The 18,421-nt window shown below is 36.9% G+C and overlaps 1 protein-coding gene and 1 pseudogene across 1 annotated transcript in view; both read right to left on the bottom strand.

Annotated features, from left to right (window-relative positions):
- MALRD1 (MAM and LDL receptor class A domain containing 1) overlaps positions 1-18,421 on the bottom strand; it is a 578,637-nt gene that overhangs the window by 47,928 nt on the left and 512,288 nt on the right. The gene's annotated exons all lie outside the window — the stretch shown is intronic.
- Positions 9,206-9,333, bottom strand: LOC130852786 (U1 spliceosomal RNA; annotated as a pseudogene).

The following is an 18,421-nucleotide window of genomic DNA, read 5'->3' as shown; positions in this document are numbered from 1 at the left end:
TTGTCAGTGATGAAGGACTGATTCCTTTCTGTTAAGTAAACAGGAAAAAAGTTGCACTTCTTTATACTCTACTGAAGCCGTGTACCTCAAATCTTCATGAGACTTTCATGTGGCAGGTGGGACAGGAAGCTGAAACAGCCCATAAATATTCAAGCCCTCAGCCGCAGCACACACTGCTGTGTCTATCTTTTACATTTCTTTCTTGTCTAATTCTCTTGATAGTCACTTCCTGATTTCCCCTCTGTATGAAGATATTTTCAGCTTCAATTTTCACGCTGCCTCATTTTCTCTTTTACTATATTCAACGACAAAGGTAGTTTCTTTTGGGAACTCTGTTCCCTAACCTCTTTTTACTTTAAGAACACTGAATTTTCGATTCAGCTGAAAGTTATTTGTTTGCAATTGGGAGTAAGTGAAAGCACAGAAATGCAGCCATTTATTACAGCAAAGGTTTCTTTTCCAAAATATAGTGAGGACGAGAAACCACACTATTTAATATGATTCTCCTTTTGGGTTCATCTATGTAAAATATGGATAATGGTCATCTGTCCCAGCCAAAGACAGCCTTTATTCCTGTTTTCCCTGGTGCTTACCATATAAATCAGCAAAGCCCGAAAAACACGAAACAGGCCTTCACTTAAGGGCTTGAATGATGACTGTGTTTGGTGAAATGTGCTATGCTACACATCTTGTTAATAAGATGCATACAAAAACCTCCACATTTTTTGATGAAATTTATTTCGTTCCCCTTTATTAATCTTGGTTTAGTCTTTTATCCATCAAAAATTGTTTGCTCCCACTGGAGGGAGCACGCGAGGGGAACCATCACTCCTGCCAGGTGGATGGCAGTGCATATGGGAAGTGATAAATCATTTTGTCATTCTGAGGAAATCACAAATTCATCTGCTCCCACAGGAGACAATATTATGCTATAAAGTGTATGGCCCCTATTCTTAATTCTGGACATGTCAGGAAGCCACTCAATATATCAATGATAACCCTGCTCATTGTTAACAAAGAGCTTCATTAAACGGTTAACATGCGATTGTAGTCCCACTTGGATTCACCCATCTGGGTAACTGTTGGAATCGAAGATCGTTTTTCAGCAGCAAGAAAATGCTCAAATCTCTCTCCATCAAGGTTTCAAAAAAAATAGAGGAAGGAGAAAAGACCTAAATGATATTTGAGGCTCCGTTCTATAATCTATATGAGCCTTTCTCTATATTACTATTATCCTGTTTCATTCATTATAAAGTTAGTTAATTAATTAATTAGCTATTGAACACTGGACTGTGAGAGCTCTAATGGTGAAAAAAAGAAAGTAACATTTATCTTCATGGTTAGTTGGTACTTCAGTGAATTGAGAGGCACATGGGTTTAAGGGGATGATCATAATTTGTAGAATATCCAAAGGGTGTCACAGCAACAGAGACTCGCTAAAGTCTTTAGACAACTGAAAACTGTATCCTGCATACCTCTGCATATATATTCATAATGATAGGCGCCACAAGCGATGGCGTGGAATTCAAAAGCTTTTTATTAATAATGGGAAAACTATATTAAAATGTATCACCATGGACCACCAAAGGATAACCTAGATATTATTCTGAAGTTTAGACAGACTATTCATAAGCAGCCTTTGAATTATCTGCATAGAGGTAAAGAAGAACAAAGTCTTCTTAAAGTACAAAGGAAAACAAATTAACAAAGGTAAACATGAACAGAAGAGGGCAAATGAACTTTAAACTCTTTCCCAAGGATTCCTCTCTGCTATCTTTTTTTTTTTTTCAAGCCTATAGAAAATGCAACTTTGAGGGAAAATCATGTTTAGTAATTGATTAGACTTATTCTTGCTAGGGATCAGAGGATCCTTTGCATTTTTAAACTGAAAGTGATTTTCAGTATTCTCATTTTTAAGAAATGTCATTAGCTTCTAATATTTATCCCATATGTTTTATTTTTGAAACACCTGTCAGGTCTATGTCCCATGTACCTTCCCAATTCTCTGAGCCTGCTCTAAGAAGGTGTCTGGTAGTACTGTAGTTGTTCACAAGGGATTATTTTCTAGGCCTTACCTTACTGGGCTTTTCACCACTTGACAGTTCAGATTACACTGGTTGAAACTCTCTAGGATTCTCTGGTTGAATCCTCCCTAGGATTTCATGACACCAACTCTCCCATATTCTTACTCAGATTCTTCCTTATATCCTTTCCTGCACTCTGCCTGTCCCTTACATTTACATACTGTTGATCCCAAAATTAAAACATCTAATTCTAAGCATTAAGAATTACCTGTTTAATCAGTATACACTGTGATTAATATACATCATCTTTTTCTTCATATATATGAATGCTAGAGGTAGAAGTTATTTTATAGTTGAAAAACTGAGGTTCAGAGAGCTTAAGTTACTTGCCCAGGTCATACACATACATTTTTAAAGTAGTGCAGTGGTGACTCAAACCAAAGACAGTTCAACCAAAAGCTTCAGCCCTGGCCACCACACTACACCACTTCTGATCCACAATCTTGCCTAAGTGCCAGATGCTCTACTGAATTTCTAGAGGATATCTCCATATGGATATTCCACACGTGCTCCAGAATCAGTATATCCAAAGTGGAATTCAACACCATCCTGCGAAACCTTCTAATGCACTTGCCTCTCTTAGTTCAGAGACTGTTATTACTAGCAACCTAGTTGTACAAGTCAGCAATCTGAGTGTGATCTTAAGCCATTCATTTTCACGCATCCCTATATCTGATCAGTTTTCAAGCCTTGCTGATTTCTCTTTTACATATTTTTATTTCTGTAGCTTCCTCTTTGTTCTCACAGCCATAGCCATCATCCAGGCCCTCATCTTTCCTCACTCGAATTTAATTCAGTGGCCTCCTAACTGATCCTTCTTGCTTTAGGGTACACTGACACACATTCTATTCCCAGAGCAACCTCCATCATGCATAGTGATCTGTAGAACATGCAAATCCAAGAATGTCCCCTCCCAGTTCTCCTAGGCTTACCCTCCTTATTGTGGCATACAGGAACCTTCGTAATCTGGGTACTGCCTGCCTTTAGAAGTTTACCCCCCATGCCTTTCTCGCATGGGCCACGAACCTGAGCAGCTCATTGAAGAAATATGTCTTTACACATTTGGTTCCTTCCTTTTGGAATATGTTAACTCCTTTCCTGTTTAGTAAGCACCTATTTATTTTTCAAGATTCACCTCAAAGGCACTTGATATAAGAAGTGAGAGGCACAGCCCATATCCCATTATAGAAATTAAACACTCCAGACATTGGCTTTTCCAGTTTCCATGGCAGCTAAGATGTCAGCATGTGACTTAGGCTCTGCCAAAAAAGAGGCTCTCACCATAGACTTTGAACTTGGTGCTAGTGATACATCATGGGCATTCTCACTGGTAATGCTGGGAGTTTCATTGTTCGTTTCTGGGACAATACTGTACTGTAGTGATACAAGCTTAGCACTTGTGCTCTGCGGCAGCTACAGTGATGCCCCTTCACCATCAGTTCTGGGGCATGAATTTGGCCAGTGTTCCTGGCTTCATAGCCCCTGCGTAGTGTTCTTGAGCCTTCTAAGTGTGTCTGTGGATTATACACTATTTTAAAAATAAATTCCTTTCTACTTAAGTCCACCAGAGTTATATCTGTTGCTTGCAACTAAAAGCATTGATTGTCATGCCCAGGCAGGATTAAGCAAGCCCTACTCTCTGATCTCGCAGCATCTTTCTGCAGGGCTATTATGCACATCTCTCACTATATTGTGGCTCCCTTGCTCTTCTGCCTTCCCTACTATATTAATCATTTTGAAGCTATGATAATTGCCTTCTTTTGTTCCTATCCAAATCTTATCACCGGTCCTGGTACATAATGGCCTCAGTAAGTGTTTGTTTGTTTTGAATGAGGAAACTATTTAATGAATAACTAAAAAATTGTGATTCTGAAGTAGCCTGCTTTTCTACATTAGGCTTTTTCTTCTTCAAATAGCCTTCTCTTAAAAATTGACAATGAAGCCTAAGTAGGCTCAATCTGCCTACGTTGACTCTGATGATTTTAAGTGTTTTCTAAAGACACATAATTGAGAGATCAAACAATACTCTCATATTTATCTGATCAAAAATGTTTCTGAAGTTAAGTGCAATGTAGGTCGCCATAGGACATTCCTACATATTCAAGGGTGTCCCAGTCCCCAGTAATTTTACTAACAGACCTTCAGTTAACTAGAAACATCGATTTCCTAACCATGATAGTTAAACAAAAAATTACTCTAATTAAAACAATACCTAAATTCTTTGGACTTGTGACCATTTAATTCACTTTATTTTTTTTTTTTACACTTTAAATATGTATAGTTTATTGTACGTAAATTATATCTCAATAAAAGTTCTTAAAAAAAGATTACATTTAACATCAAGAATTTTGCTTTATATCAAGAACTATTTATTTGTTATGATTCAGCTGATCTCCTTAAAATAATCTATTCAAATCTGAGAGTGATAATAACCTTCTATTTGTATATTCATAATTTATACTGTCTTGTAAAAGAAAGGAAGCTGCTCCATAACTAATACTTCAGAACTGGGAGATAGATATCTTTCCCTATCATATATTCTTAATAAAAATGTCTTGGGAATTTAAACTCTTGATTTCTTTGGGCTGCTTCCTTTGTTCACTTTTTAAAATTCAAAGTGAGTGTTGCCAAAAGGAGATAGTTTAGACTTAAAAATATAAAGCACATTGTCTATTTTCTAATTCTGGTGTTATTCAGTAATGAGGGCAAAACCTTATACAGATAAGGTCCATAGTTACTGAAGCAATGAATAACTTTATTCCATTAATTCATTCACATCCATTTAACCAGTATTTATGGATGACCTATGTTTGTCCCAGTCACTGAGCTCCTTCTGAAAAGATAGTACAAACTCTTAATGGGTTTGACAAGTATCGATTCCTAGTTCAATATTTTTCCTAAAACATTCAGAGCTGATTTTTTTCACAAAAAAACTATTACAAATGTAATACTTGTAGATCCTTTAGATAGGAAATACATTCAATCATACTAAATAAAATAAAAATCATCTATATTTCCAGCTCCCACCATCTTCTAGCGATAAGAAAAATTCCAGTTGTTGGCTTGACTATTAAAGGCTTTTCCTAATATAAAATACTTGAGACTAATAATTTTCTGTGCATTTAATTATCAGATATTATAAATCTATGAGTAACAGAAAGCATTTTCATTTAGTTTTGGGATGGACTTCTGGTCTACCTGTGTCCTGGCTTCATGGGCCACCTCAACGTAGTTTGCTTGTACTCAGCTTCTAGTCCCCTTGCTCTTCATGTGAAGAGGGAGAAATGAGAAACCCCAATTCCTTGTTCACTTGATTCAACATCTACAATTACATTCTATTTTCAGACTCTCCCTTAACAGTACCTGTTCACTCATTCTTAGCTGCCTTTAAGTGTGCTATTCTTTCTGCTTGAACACACTCCCTTGGTTTTCCTTGTAAATAACTCTTACTTTTTCTTTCTCACTTAGGAACCTACTTTCTGAAAGTCATTTCTCAGTGTATGCATTCAAGGCATCTTTCCTACCCACTCCCCACATGCTTGTCACGGCCATGGCCTTACCATACTGCGCTAGAGTATTGTCTGATGCCCTGCCTCTAACTGATCTTTGGGTTGGTTGGGACTGTAGTTTTTATTTGTATTCCAAGGGACTTAGCCATCTGCTGGGACATGGCAGCGGGTGTCGTAAAATACCTACTGGATATGTGAATGAATGAGTGGATCAGCATCATTTTGGCAACCTCTTTTCTCCAAAAAAACCCAGAATGCAATATACTTCATGTAGTCTAAGTGGTTCTGAATGAACGTAGTGGTTATCTTGGTGATGGAAAGCACTGTTGTTCTGAAAAACTCAAAGCTGTCTAGTAACTTTTTCTTATTTATTCTTGCATTTGTCACAGTGAGGTTATTAATTTCCACAACTCTCATTAAAAATTGTTCTCAATATTTTATATTCTACTATCTATCTAGGGAATGCAAATATGCTTGGTTCATTAATTCAAAATATTGATTGAATGCCAATAATGTGCCAGGCACTATTTTTTTAAGCTCTTTGTTGGAATATAATTTCTTTATACTGCTGTGCCAATTTTTGAGGTACACCAAAATGAATCAGCTGCATTTATACACATATCCCCACGCTCCTTTGACTCTCTCCCACCCTCCCTATCCTGGCCCTCTAAGTCATCACCCATCCTCGAGTTTGATCCTTATGTTATGCAGGAACTTCCCACGAGCTATCTATTTTACATTTGGTGGTGTATATATATCAAAGCTATGCTCTCACTTCATCCCAGCTTCCCCATTCCCCCCACTCCCACCCTGTGTCCACAAGTCCGTTCTCTACATCTGCATCTTTATTCTTGCCCTGTCACTGGGTTCAGCATTTTTTTTTTAGATTCCATATAAATGATTTAGCATATGGTGTTTGTTTTTCTCTTTCTGACTTACTTTGCTCTGTATGACTGACTCTGGATCTGTCCACCTCATTACGAATATCTCAATTTCATTCTTTTTTATGACTGAGTAATATTCCATTGTATATATATGCCACATCTTCTTTATCCATTCATCTGTTGATGGGCATTTAGGTTGCTTCCACGTCCTGACTATTGTAAACAGTGCTGCAATGACCATTATGGTACATGTTTCTTTTTGCATTATGGTGTTCTCTGGGTATATGCCCAGTAGCGGGATTGCTGGGTCATATGGTAGTTCCATTTTTAGTTTTTTAAGGAACCTCCAACTGTTTTCCATAGTGGCTGTACCAATTTACATTCCCACCAACAGTGCAGGAAGGTTCCCTTTTCTCCACACTCTCTCCAACAACTGTTGTTTCTAGATTTTTTGATGATGGCCATTCTGACTGGTGTGAGGTGATACCTCATTGTGGCTTTGACTTGCATTTCTCTGATGATTAGTGATGTTGAGCATCTTTTCATGTGCCTCTTGGCCATCTGTATATCTTCTTTGGAGAAATGTCTGTTTAGGTCTTCCACCCATTTTTGGATTGGGTTTTTTGTTTTTTGATATTGAGCTGCACGAGCTGCTTGTATATTCTGGAGATTAATCCTTTGTCCATTGCTTCATTTGCAAATATTTTCTCCCATTCTGACGGTTGTCTTTTCATCTTGTTAATGGTTTCCTTGCTGCGAGGCACTATTTTAGGTGGGGCTTCTGCAGGGTATAAGACAGACGAGAGTTTCTTCTTTGGGATTTATATTCTACTGCTGGTGTTGGATGGTTTCCTGCAGCGGTGGGGGGCAGCTGTGGCTCACTGAGGAGACGGGGGCACTGGTGGCAGGGGCTCTGAGAAGTGCTCATTGGCGTGAGCCCTCCCAGAGCCCACCATTAGCTCCACCAAAGAGCCTGTAAGCTCCTGTTCTGGGTCGCCTCAGGCCAAAGGACCACCAGGGTGGGAACACCTAATTCACTTTATTTTTAACAAGGAAAAGAAGAGAAATGGTACAATGGGAAATATTCCATTATTGACAAAGTATTCCATTTGGGTCAAGAACAGAGACTTTCCTTTGATACGGACAGTCGGTTCTAGAGAGGATGGGAGATTGGTTTTCTATTGACCACCGAGTACATGTAGAAACAACACCCAGTGCATTCTCTGGCTTTCAGTACAGACTCTCCCTGTCAGGACTGGCTGTCAAGCTGAACTGACACCAATTCTGATTCTGGAACTGCCCCTGCAGATTTAACCAAACAGGAGACACAAGAGGCAGCTTGTGGAGGCCCAACTGACTTAAAAGATGCATATTAATTGGTTGGAAATGTGGAATGTTACAAAATACTAAAAGGCTATTACAGAGACATTAGTTGGTATTAGTTGAGGCTGCAATGTAATTTTATTGACCTTACAACCCTGTATTACAATTATAAATTTATGTGTCTATCTCTGCCAGTCTATCTTGAGGAGAACTTTGTTGGACTTTACCATTCATCTTCCTAACTCTAAGAGTAAGCATTGTGCTTGGTACGTCTTTAAAAGTAAGTCATAACAGGATAAATCCATAAGCCAATTCCCCTTAAAAAACAGTTCAAAAGCTGCTTTCTGCAAGTCAACTCAAATTTTTCTGTTACCCAGTTGATGGTTTAAAGAGAGAATGCAATAATATCCACCTTATCTTTCCAATGATTTCTAAATTGCTTTAGTCAGTTTCTCCTTTCATTATTCTAAGAAATGCTAAAAAATGGTTTGGTTTAAAATTTAACAGTACCAGGATTATAGTTGAGAACAATAAAAATAAATATGAACTTAAAACTTAAATTAGTGCTAACAGATGTAATAATGTTTCTATTTATTAAACATAATAAACATCTAAAATATTTGATCAGTTTTCAAAACTAATGTCTTTCTCAAGTTCAAAAACCATTAAAGGGCTAACCAGGTGAAAAGCAAAGAAGCCAAAGGATGAAATGTTTGAAAAATCCATTTCTGTAAGAAATCTTTATCCCAAGAAAGTTTCTGATGTAAACATCCACAGTATTAATTGACCTCTCTGAATCTTAATCCTAAATGTTGTCAAAATCCAGGCTTTGTTTGCTGCTAATGTTGTGACTTCTTTCAGTGTCCTCATCTGTAAAATGAGGATATCTGCAGTATTACTCCACAGAGGAGTTTTGAGGATTAATTGAGATAATACATAAGAAGTGCCCAGGAAAATGCTCAGCACTGAAAAGCTCTAAAAAAAAAATCATACCATCAAAATCATATGGATAACCTCCATGGGAACAGAAATGGGGCTGCTTTTTGAAAATAAAAACCTATATTATCAGAACTGTATTTTTATAAAATTCATGTATTAAGGATTCTTGTCACTCTTTTTTTTTTCCTTTAAGAACTTTTATTGAGATACAATTGACATACAATAAACTGCATATATTTAAAGTGTACAGTTTGATATTTTTTTTCTTATTAGTGATGTATATATGGCAATTCCAATGTCGCAACTCATTCCCCCCTAAATCCCCCCCTGCTTTCCCCACTTGGTGTCCATATGTTTGTTCTCTGCATCTGTGTCTCTATTTCTGCCTTGGAAACTGGTTGATTTGTACCATTTTTCTATATTCCACATATATTTGTTAATATACGATATTAGTTTTTCTATTTCTGACTTACTTCACTCATTTCCCACATTTGGGGAAATTGCAGGGGTCAGCACATCTGGAGTGCAATGGATAAGCCTCGCCCTGGGAAAACCACCTTCGTAATCATGGTATCTCCCCTGCCAGGTAAGTATAGGATTCTTGTCACTCTTTAATACAACGCTGATAATAACAAGAGTGCTTACTCTAAATGGGAGGCTTACTATTTAGAAAGAGTGATGACCAAATCCCTGTTGGCAATAAACCAACAGAATCTGTTGCCAGAGTATAACCAGGAACACACAAAGATATTCTCCATCTACTTACATTGCTCATTTTTTAAAAATAGAAAAGTAAATTAAAGCTTAACTTTCAGTAGCCTGACTAGAGGATTACTGGTTTTATGCATCTTTAAAAAGACCCATCTTTTCATTGATTTTCTCTATTGTTTTCCTGTTTTCGAATTCATTCATTTCAGCTCTAATTCTTATTATTTCTTTCCTTCTACTTACTTGGGTTTTAATTCGCTCTTCTTTTTTTAGTTTTCTAAGATGGAAACAGATTATTGATTTCAGAGCTTCCTTCTTTTCTAATATATTCATTCAATGCTATAATCTTCCCTCTAAGCACCGCTTTCACTGCATCCCACAAGTTTTGATGTTATGTTTTTGTCTTCATTTAGTTCAAAATACTTTCCAATTTCCCTTGAGATTCCTTCTTTGACCCATGTGTTATGTAGAAGCACATTGTTTAATCTCCATGCATTTTGGGATTTTCCAGTTGCCTTTCTGTTACTGATTTCTGTTCTTTCAAATTTGTTAAGGTGTGTTTCATGACCCAGAATGTGGTCTGTCTTGTTGAATGTTCCATGTGAGCTTGAGAAGAATGTGTGTTCTGCTATTGTTGGATGAAGTAGTCTATAAATGTCAACTATATCCAGTTGACTGATGGTGATGTTGAGTTCAACTATGTCCTTCTGATTTTCCTCCTGCTAGATCTATTTCTGATAGAGAGGTATTGAAGTCCCCAAGTATAATAGTGGATTTTCCTGTTTCTCCTTGCAGTTTTTTAACACTCTATTGTTAGGTGCATAATACAGTAAGGATTGGTGTGTCTTCTTGGAGAATTGACCCCTTTATCAATATGAAATTCCTTTCTTTATCCCTGATAATTCTCCTTGCTCTGAATGAAGTCTATTGTGTCAGAAATTAATATAGCTATTCCTGCTTTCTTTTGATTAGAGTTAGCATAGCATGTTTTTCTCTATCCATTTACTTTTAATCGATATGTGTTTTTATACTTAAAGTGGGTTCTTGTAGAAAACATAGAGTTGGGTCTTGTTTATTGATCCACTCTGACAAGTTCTATCTTTTGATTGGTGCATATAGACCAGTACGTTCGAAGTGATTATCAATAGTATTGGAATAATATCTACCATATTTGTTACTGTTTTCTATTTGTTGCCCTTATTCTTTGTTGCCCTACTTTTTTCTTCTTTACTTCTCCTGCCTTTAAAAAAAATTAGTTAATTAATTAATTTATGGCTGCATTGGGTCTTCGTTGCTGCACACGGGCTTTCTCTAGTTGCAGCAAGCAGGGGCTATTCTTCCTTATGGTGCATGGGCTTTTTCAGTGTGGTGTCTTCTCTTGTTGCGGGGCACGAGCTCTAGGTGCATGGGCCTCAGTAGTTGTGGCATGTGGGATCTTCCCAGACCAGGGCTTGAACCCATATCCTCTGCATTGGCAGGCGGATTCTTAACCACTGTGCCACCAGGGACGTCCCTCTCCTGCCTTTATAATTAAACATTTAAATAATTGCATTTTTCTCCTTCCTTAGCATACTGGTTATACTCTTTTTAAATTTTTTTTAGTGGTTGCCCTACAGTTGGCAGCATATTTGTATTTACAGTTAATCCAAGTCCACTTTCGAATAACACTAAGTGGTAACTTCACGTTAGTGTGAGTATCTTTTAATAACAAAATAATCCTAATTCTCTTTCCTGTCCCTTGTATCACTGCTGTTATCTATTTCACTTATATATAAACATATATAATCAAATATATGATTATTATTTTCAACTGTCATCTGTTCGATTAAGAAAAATAAAAGTTTTTATTTTAGCTTCACTTATTTCTTCTTTGATGCTGTTCCTTATGTTGTAAGACCGTAGTTTCTAATCTATATTATTTTCCTTCTCTCTAAGAGACTTTTAACATTCCTTACAAGGCATGTCTTCTGGCAACAAATTCCCTCAACTTTTGTTTGTCTGAGAAAGTCATTATTTCTACTTCACTTTAAAAAAAAATTTTTTTTAACATTTATTTTATGGCTGTGATGGGTCTTCGTTGCTGTGTGTGGGCTTTCTCTAGTTGTGATGAGCAAGGGCTACTCTTCGTTGCAGTGAATGGACTGGGCTTCTCACTGAGGTGGCTTCTCTAGTTGTGGAGCATGGGCTCTAGGCGTGTGGGCTTCAGTAGTTGTGGCTCGCGGGCTCTAGAGCGCAGGCTCAGTAGTTGTGGCACACGGGCTTAGTTGCTCCATGGCATGTGGCATCTTCCCAGCCCAGGGATCGAACTTGTGACCCCTGCATTGGCAGGCAGATTCTTAACCTCTGTGCCACCAGGGAAGGCCCTCTCCTTCACTTTTGAAGATTAAATTCATGGGGTCCAGAGTTCTAGGTTGGTGATTTTTTTTTTCTCTCAATGCTCTATTTCATTCCACTCTCTTCTTACTTGCATGATTTCTGAGAAGTCAGATATAATTCTTTTTTACTCTAAGGTATTTTTTTTCCTCTGCCTTCTTTCAGAATTCTTTATCTTTGATTTTCTGTAGCTTGAAAGTGTAGGTGTAGGTGTAGTTGAAAGCCTAGGTGTACTTTTCTTTGGCATTTATTCTTCAGGTTCTCTGAGCCTCCTGGGTCTATGGTTTGGTGTCTGGCATTAATTTTAGGAAATTCTCAGCCATTTTTTTTTTTCAATATTTCTTCTGTTTCTTTCTTTGCATATTTGAGAATTCCCATTATGCATATGTTACACCTTTTGTAGTTGTCCCATAGTCCTTGGATATTCTGTTTTTTTGAGTCTGTTCTCTTTGCTTTGTTTTTTTGAGGATTCTAATGATATATCTTCTAGCTCAGAGATTCTTTCCTCAGTAGCTTCCAGTCTACTAATGAGGCCATCAAAGGCATTCTTCATTTCTGTTACAGTGCTGTTGTTGTTGCTTTCTAGCATTTCTTTTGGTTCTTTCTTAGAATTTCCATCTCTCTGCTTACATTGTCCATCTGTTCTTGCAAATTGTTTACTTTCTGCATTAGAACAGTTAGCATATAACTCACTGTTGTTTCAAATTCCTAGTGTCATAATGCCAACATCTCTGCCATGTCTGGTTCTGATGCTTGCTATGTCTCTTCACAATGTGTTTTTTGCCTTTTTGTATGCCTTGTCATTTTTTTGTTGATAGCCAGGCATAATATACTGGGTAAAAGGAACTGCTGTAAGTGAGCCTTTAGTAACGTGGTAGTAAGGTGTGGGGGGATGGGAAGCATTCTGTAGGTCTATGATAAGGTCTCCATCTTTTAGTGCAAATCTATACCTCTGGACTGTGAACTTCACAAGTGTTTTTTGGGTTTTTCTTTTTTCTCCCCCAGATGAGACAGGATGACTAGAACTGGCTGGAGTTAGCTATTTCCCTTCATCCAGGAAATTAAGGCTCTAGTTAACTAGTTTCCCTCGAGGGCAGGCCTTGTTAAGAAGGACGGAGTGCTCTCGAGTATTCAAAACTGTTCCTGTAACCACTCCCTCTGCGGGAAGCATGAGGGGATTTTTCTCTGCTATTTATTGTGGGAAATTTGTTGAGCTCCTGGAGGTAAATCTCACAATATTGTGGGGGCTCCCTATGACTGAGTCCCTCTGGAGTTATCAACTCTCAGCCTTGTCCACAGAGTTTCTGACAATCTGTCAATTAAAGTTCAGGTTTTCCTACCCCAGCATTGGTTCCTGCAGTGGTTTCTGCTTGTGAGCTTCTGCTCTGGTAAGCCTTGACTGCCTATATTTGCCTGTCTCTGCAATCTTGGGAGCCTCAGTTTGCCTTCTCCTCCCCTCTTTTATGCTCCAAACGGAGTTGTTGACTTTTCAGTCTGCTGAGCATTTTACTTGTTATTATCTAGTCCATCTTGAATTTTTAAATTACTATAGGTTCCAAATGTCTATTCTGCACTTGTTGGGTATAGGATTCTATAAATATCATTTAGGTCAAGTTGGTTGATAGTGCAGTTCAGATAATCTTTATACTTATGAAACTTTTGTGTACTTGTTCTATTATTTACTGAGTGTGAATTTATCTATTTCTCACTTTAGTTTAGCCACTGTTTGCTTCATGAATTCTGAAGCTCTGTTATTACTTATACATGTATTTAGATCAAGTCTTCTTAGTTAATCTCCATCTTATCATTATAAATGTGCTTCTTTATTATAGTATTTTTTGTCTTGAAGTCTATCTTATCTGATATTAATAGAAAACTTTCTCATTCTTACTGTCTGCATAGTATATCCTTTCCAGTTCTGTAACTTTCAACTTATTTGTGTCTTTAAAATTACTGAGTCTCTCTTATAGACAGCATATAGTTGGGTCTTGCTTTTCTATCCAATCTGAGAATCTTCCTTCTAATTTTTGAGTGTTTAGTCTATTTACATTTACTGTAATTTAATATGACTATTGATAATGTTATTTGTTTTCCATTCGTTCCTTCTTTTTGTTTTGTTTTTGGTTCTTTTAATGCTTCATCCCTACTTTTGCCTTCTCTAAATTAACTGAACATTTTTCATAGTCCATTTCAATTCTTCTGTTGACATTTTTAGCTATACCTTTTAAAAAAACTGTTTCAGTAGCTGCTTAGGGTACGTATATGCATCCTTAACTTATCAATTTCTTATCAATTAGGGATACTTCACACTTCCACTTCCCACTGAAATTTTCTATTTCCATTTCACAAATGTAATAAACTCACAACTCCATTTACCTGCCTCACCTGGTACTTCTGCTATTGTTATTTCCCTCACTATATATCTCTTATTTCCTAACTTATCATCTTACTATTTTGCTTTAAACAGTCAGTTGTGTCTTAAAGAAAAATGAGGGGGGAGTCAAGGAAGGGAGGGAATACGGGGATATGTGTATAAAAACAGATGATTGAACCTGTTGTACCCCCAAAAAATAAAAAAATAAAAAAAAATGGGCAGAAGACCTAAAAAAAAGAAAAAAGAAAGAAAAATGAGGGGGGAAATCGTCTTTTATATATACTACTTATTTGCCATTCCTAATGCTCTTATTTTTTCCCCATAGATGCAAGTTGCCACCTCATATAATTTCTCTTCAGCCTGAATGATATTCTTTTGCATTTCTTATAGTACATGGCTTCTGATGACAAATTTTCTTAGTTTTTGTTTATCTGACAATATACTGTATTTCACCTTTGCTTTGAATGATATTTTTACTGAATAGTTTCTTTTTCTTTCATCACTTTAGATTTTGGTCCATTTTCTTACTGCTTCTATTGCCTCTGACAGGAAGTCAACCTTCATTTGTTTTTGTTTCTCTGTATATAATGCATTTCTTTTCCTCTAGCAGCTTTTAAGATTTTTCTCTTCTCTTTAACTTTGGTTTTCAGCAGTTTTACTATAATGTGTTTAAATGTGGGTTTCTTCATATTCATCTTGCTTGGGGTTTGCTGAGTTTCTTGAATCTATAAGTTGACAGTTTTCACTAAATTTGGTAATTTTTTTGGTCTTATGTCAAATATTTTTATGGACAATTCTCATTCTCTTCTTCTGGGACTCTTATTATAAATATGTTAGGTAATTTCATATGTCATACTATTTAACAAGTTCCTAAGGCTCTGTTCATTTTACTTGTCAATCTTTTTTTCTCCACATTTTTCAGATAGGATAATTTCTATCCTCCAGGTCACTGAATCTTTCTTCTGCTACCTCTAATCTCTTAATCTTATCCAGGGAATTTTTTATTCCCAATATTGGACTTCTACATTTTATAATTGCCATTTTATTCTTTTTTAAAGTTCTCTGCTGAGCTGCCATGTCTGCTTACAAATTAAGACCATATTTTCCTTTAATTCCTTGAAACTATTTATAATGGCTGCATTAATGTCTTTGTTAAATGCAAAAGTCTCTGTTAAATGGAGTATTTGAGGGTTGGTTTCTATTGATTAATTTTTCCCTTGATTGTGGGTTACCTTTTTCTTCATCTCTGCCTGTCTGTATACTGGATGTTGTTGATTGTATATTGTTGAGACTCTGGTCATCTCCCTCTGAAGAGTATTGATTTTTTTTTTTCCTAGTAAACAGCTCAATTATTAACTGATTACTTTGAAACTTGTGAAGTCTTGATTTTAAGCTGTGTTATGGTTGATCTGTGGGAAACCTAAGGAGTTCCCCAAGCTCCTCTAACTTGGCATGACTTAACCTTCAACTTTCTCTCCTTGGCACATTTGTCAAGGTTTGGTTTTAGGCTCTGTTGGGATGGTCTCAATTAGGCCTTATTCTGAGATGTGGTCCTTAATCCTAAAAGGAGGCTTTATCTCATGTCCGATTTTATGTATCTCAGATGAATACCAGTGGTGCTAACAAGGTGTTAATGAGGTCTTTCCACTGTGACTGAACTGGACTCCCAACCCCCCACCCCCAGCACTACTTGACTTCTAGAATTTCTTTTCCATTTTCAACCTCATAGCAGCTGTTCTCTGATAATCCTTGAGTAGTTTCACACTGTGCTTGTAGAGCCGAACTTCACAGACTTCTGGACCTCTCATCCCCAGTTTATAGCTGGTTGGTCAGAAGTATGGGAGGCCCAGCACTTGTGATCGGTCTCTGGAGTGGGGGCTGTCTTCTGGGACTGAGCCCTTTAACTTGCAGCACCTGGTGCTAAATGGTATTAGAATTGAATTGTCGGATACCCAATTGGGTGGAGGAGTGGTTGGGGTCAGGAAAATACAACAGTTGGTGTCAGAAGTGTTGTGAGTGAAGACAGTTCAGACCTGGTTTACTTGAAACCTGGTTTACTTGAAATAGCCCTGGCTAATTTATCCTGCCTAAATTGTGCCCACTTTTACATTCCAACATATTCCAATTAAGAGAATACATTATATGGTCACCTTACTTACCTATACATCTCTGCTCAGGTACAGCCAATCCGTAATAGTGACTTTCCCATGAAAACCTAAACTGCCATGTACTCCTAAGGAGAATGGGCATGTGAAACTCCTTTAGGTTGGTTTTATTTAAACAGTTTCAAATAAAAGTGGAGCGCTAAGGAGTACACAAAATATGACAGAAAAATCATACCTAATTTGGGAGCATCAATTATACTAAAAGAGTCTTGAAAAACAGTACTGTATACATGGAAATACAGATATACCATGTAGATGTTGCAAATTTTGCTAACTTTTTAAAGATAAAGCAGGCATATGTCACACTTGCAGTAAGCTTCTACAAGTTGTATTCCTAAACTACTCCAGGAATATGCATCTGTTTCTTTCTGCTACTAGCGCTTTTTTGATGAAAAAAGTTTGAGGAACACTTACTTCTAGGTCACCTGAGGACATTTTTCAAAACTTATCCAGCTTTTAAAATTTCTCTGTGCCTTTGCTCTGTCCTCCAAGTCACCTCTCATAGGTCTTTTATCACTCAGCGCTCAGCACAGTTCTGATACCTTTTCTGTTAAGACCTCCATACACGAGGGTGTGTCAAAAATTATCCGCACTCTGGTTATATTAAAACTTCTGTAAATTCTACAGCGAGAGTGCAGATAATTTTTGACGCACCCTCATATATTCAGCACATTTTATGTCATAAACAACAAAGCAGCACATACTTCGGTCCCTTTTACTCCCGAAGACAAGTGAAAGGCTGTGCATATGTAATCTCATTCAACAAACAAATAACTTTATGAAAAAAATGTACTATCATTGCTTTGTTATTTTTGTTAATTCACACATGTGCCAGTGTCCTGAGTGCCAGCGGACACAGACATAAACAGCACTCAGCTCTGTAACTGAGAAACTAACAGAGGAAGCTTTAAGACCTACTTTAAATCTAAAATATTTTATAGTCTACAAATATTTTGGGTCATTGGGTAACCAAAAGTTGGAAAAATGTAGTAGCTGAGACAGTGGAATGAGTTTTCCTATTAATAATTCCAGCCAGCAGCCACATGCCAGCACTCTCCCTAATGAACTGCTGAAAAAGGAAATGCTAACCTTCGGATGTGTCTCAGAGAAAATAAAGAAGAAACAGTGTCATGTTTTAAGAAGAAAAGAAAAGAAAATTGGTGAAAACTGGATCCATATTTAACTGAGCAAAACTTTGCTTTTCCTTATTTACATAGCTACAAAACTTGCATCTAATCAACAAAGAAAATGCCAATAAAGGAAAACCAGAATTTGTTTTTGTAGGAAAAAAGATGCAGCGTTGTTTAATGTACTATTTAGGAGCTAAGAAAATAATTTGCTTTCAACTCATTTTTTAATCTACTGAATTCAGAGATCACTGCCTAAGATTTTACAAGATACAATGGCACAATTATGCAAGAAAAAAGGAGGAAAATTATCTGATAATGTCCTTCAATTAGAACTGATATAGTTTATTTCAAATTATAATCAGTACAAGATAATTGTTTATATAGTGTTATCAAAATATAACTAATTTTTACTTACCTCCAAAGGACAATGAATAGCTTTATACATGGCTGCCTTTCTACATATGCACCAGAAAGCTAATTATAAGGGTTAAGAGTTAGGAGAATATTATTTATAGTCAGAATGGGTTTACTTTCTGTTGCTTGTTAGCTGCGTGACTTGGGAAAGATACTAAATGTGTTCAATCCTGAGGTTCATCATCTGAAAACAATACCCTCATGGACTTTTTATTATTAAAATTAAATGAGACAGTGGTACCTGACCCACAATATTCAGAAGTGATGGCCATTTATGTTATTAAATGATAATATGTATCCACTAACACAACTGTTTTGGTCTAGTCCTGAGCTCTTGTCGTGAGATGAGATTTTCTTGCTAAATGCTCATCTTTAAGATGATCCTCACTTAAGAATTCTGTTTTATTACGTAGAACCAGATGCTGTCTTGCCTATAAGCATAAAGGTCGTATACTTACAAAAAGCCACCCCCCACTCCCGTCACTGTACATGATCCAGCTGAATGAACGGCTTCCTCT

This window comes from Hippopotamus amphibius, chromosome 4 (genome assembly GCF_030028045.1).
Source record: "Hippopotamus amphibius kiboko isolate mHipAmp2 chromosome 4, mHipAmp2.hap2, whole genome shotgun sequence".
Taxonomy (NCBI): Eukaryota; Metazoa; Chordata; class Mammalia; order Artiodactyla; family Hippopotamidae; genus Hippopotamus; species Hippopotamus amphibius.
The sequence above is the reverse complement of the archived record's forward strand: the minus strand, read 5'-3'. Positions and strand labels throughout refer to the sequence as shown.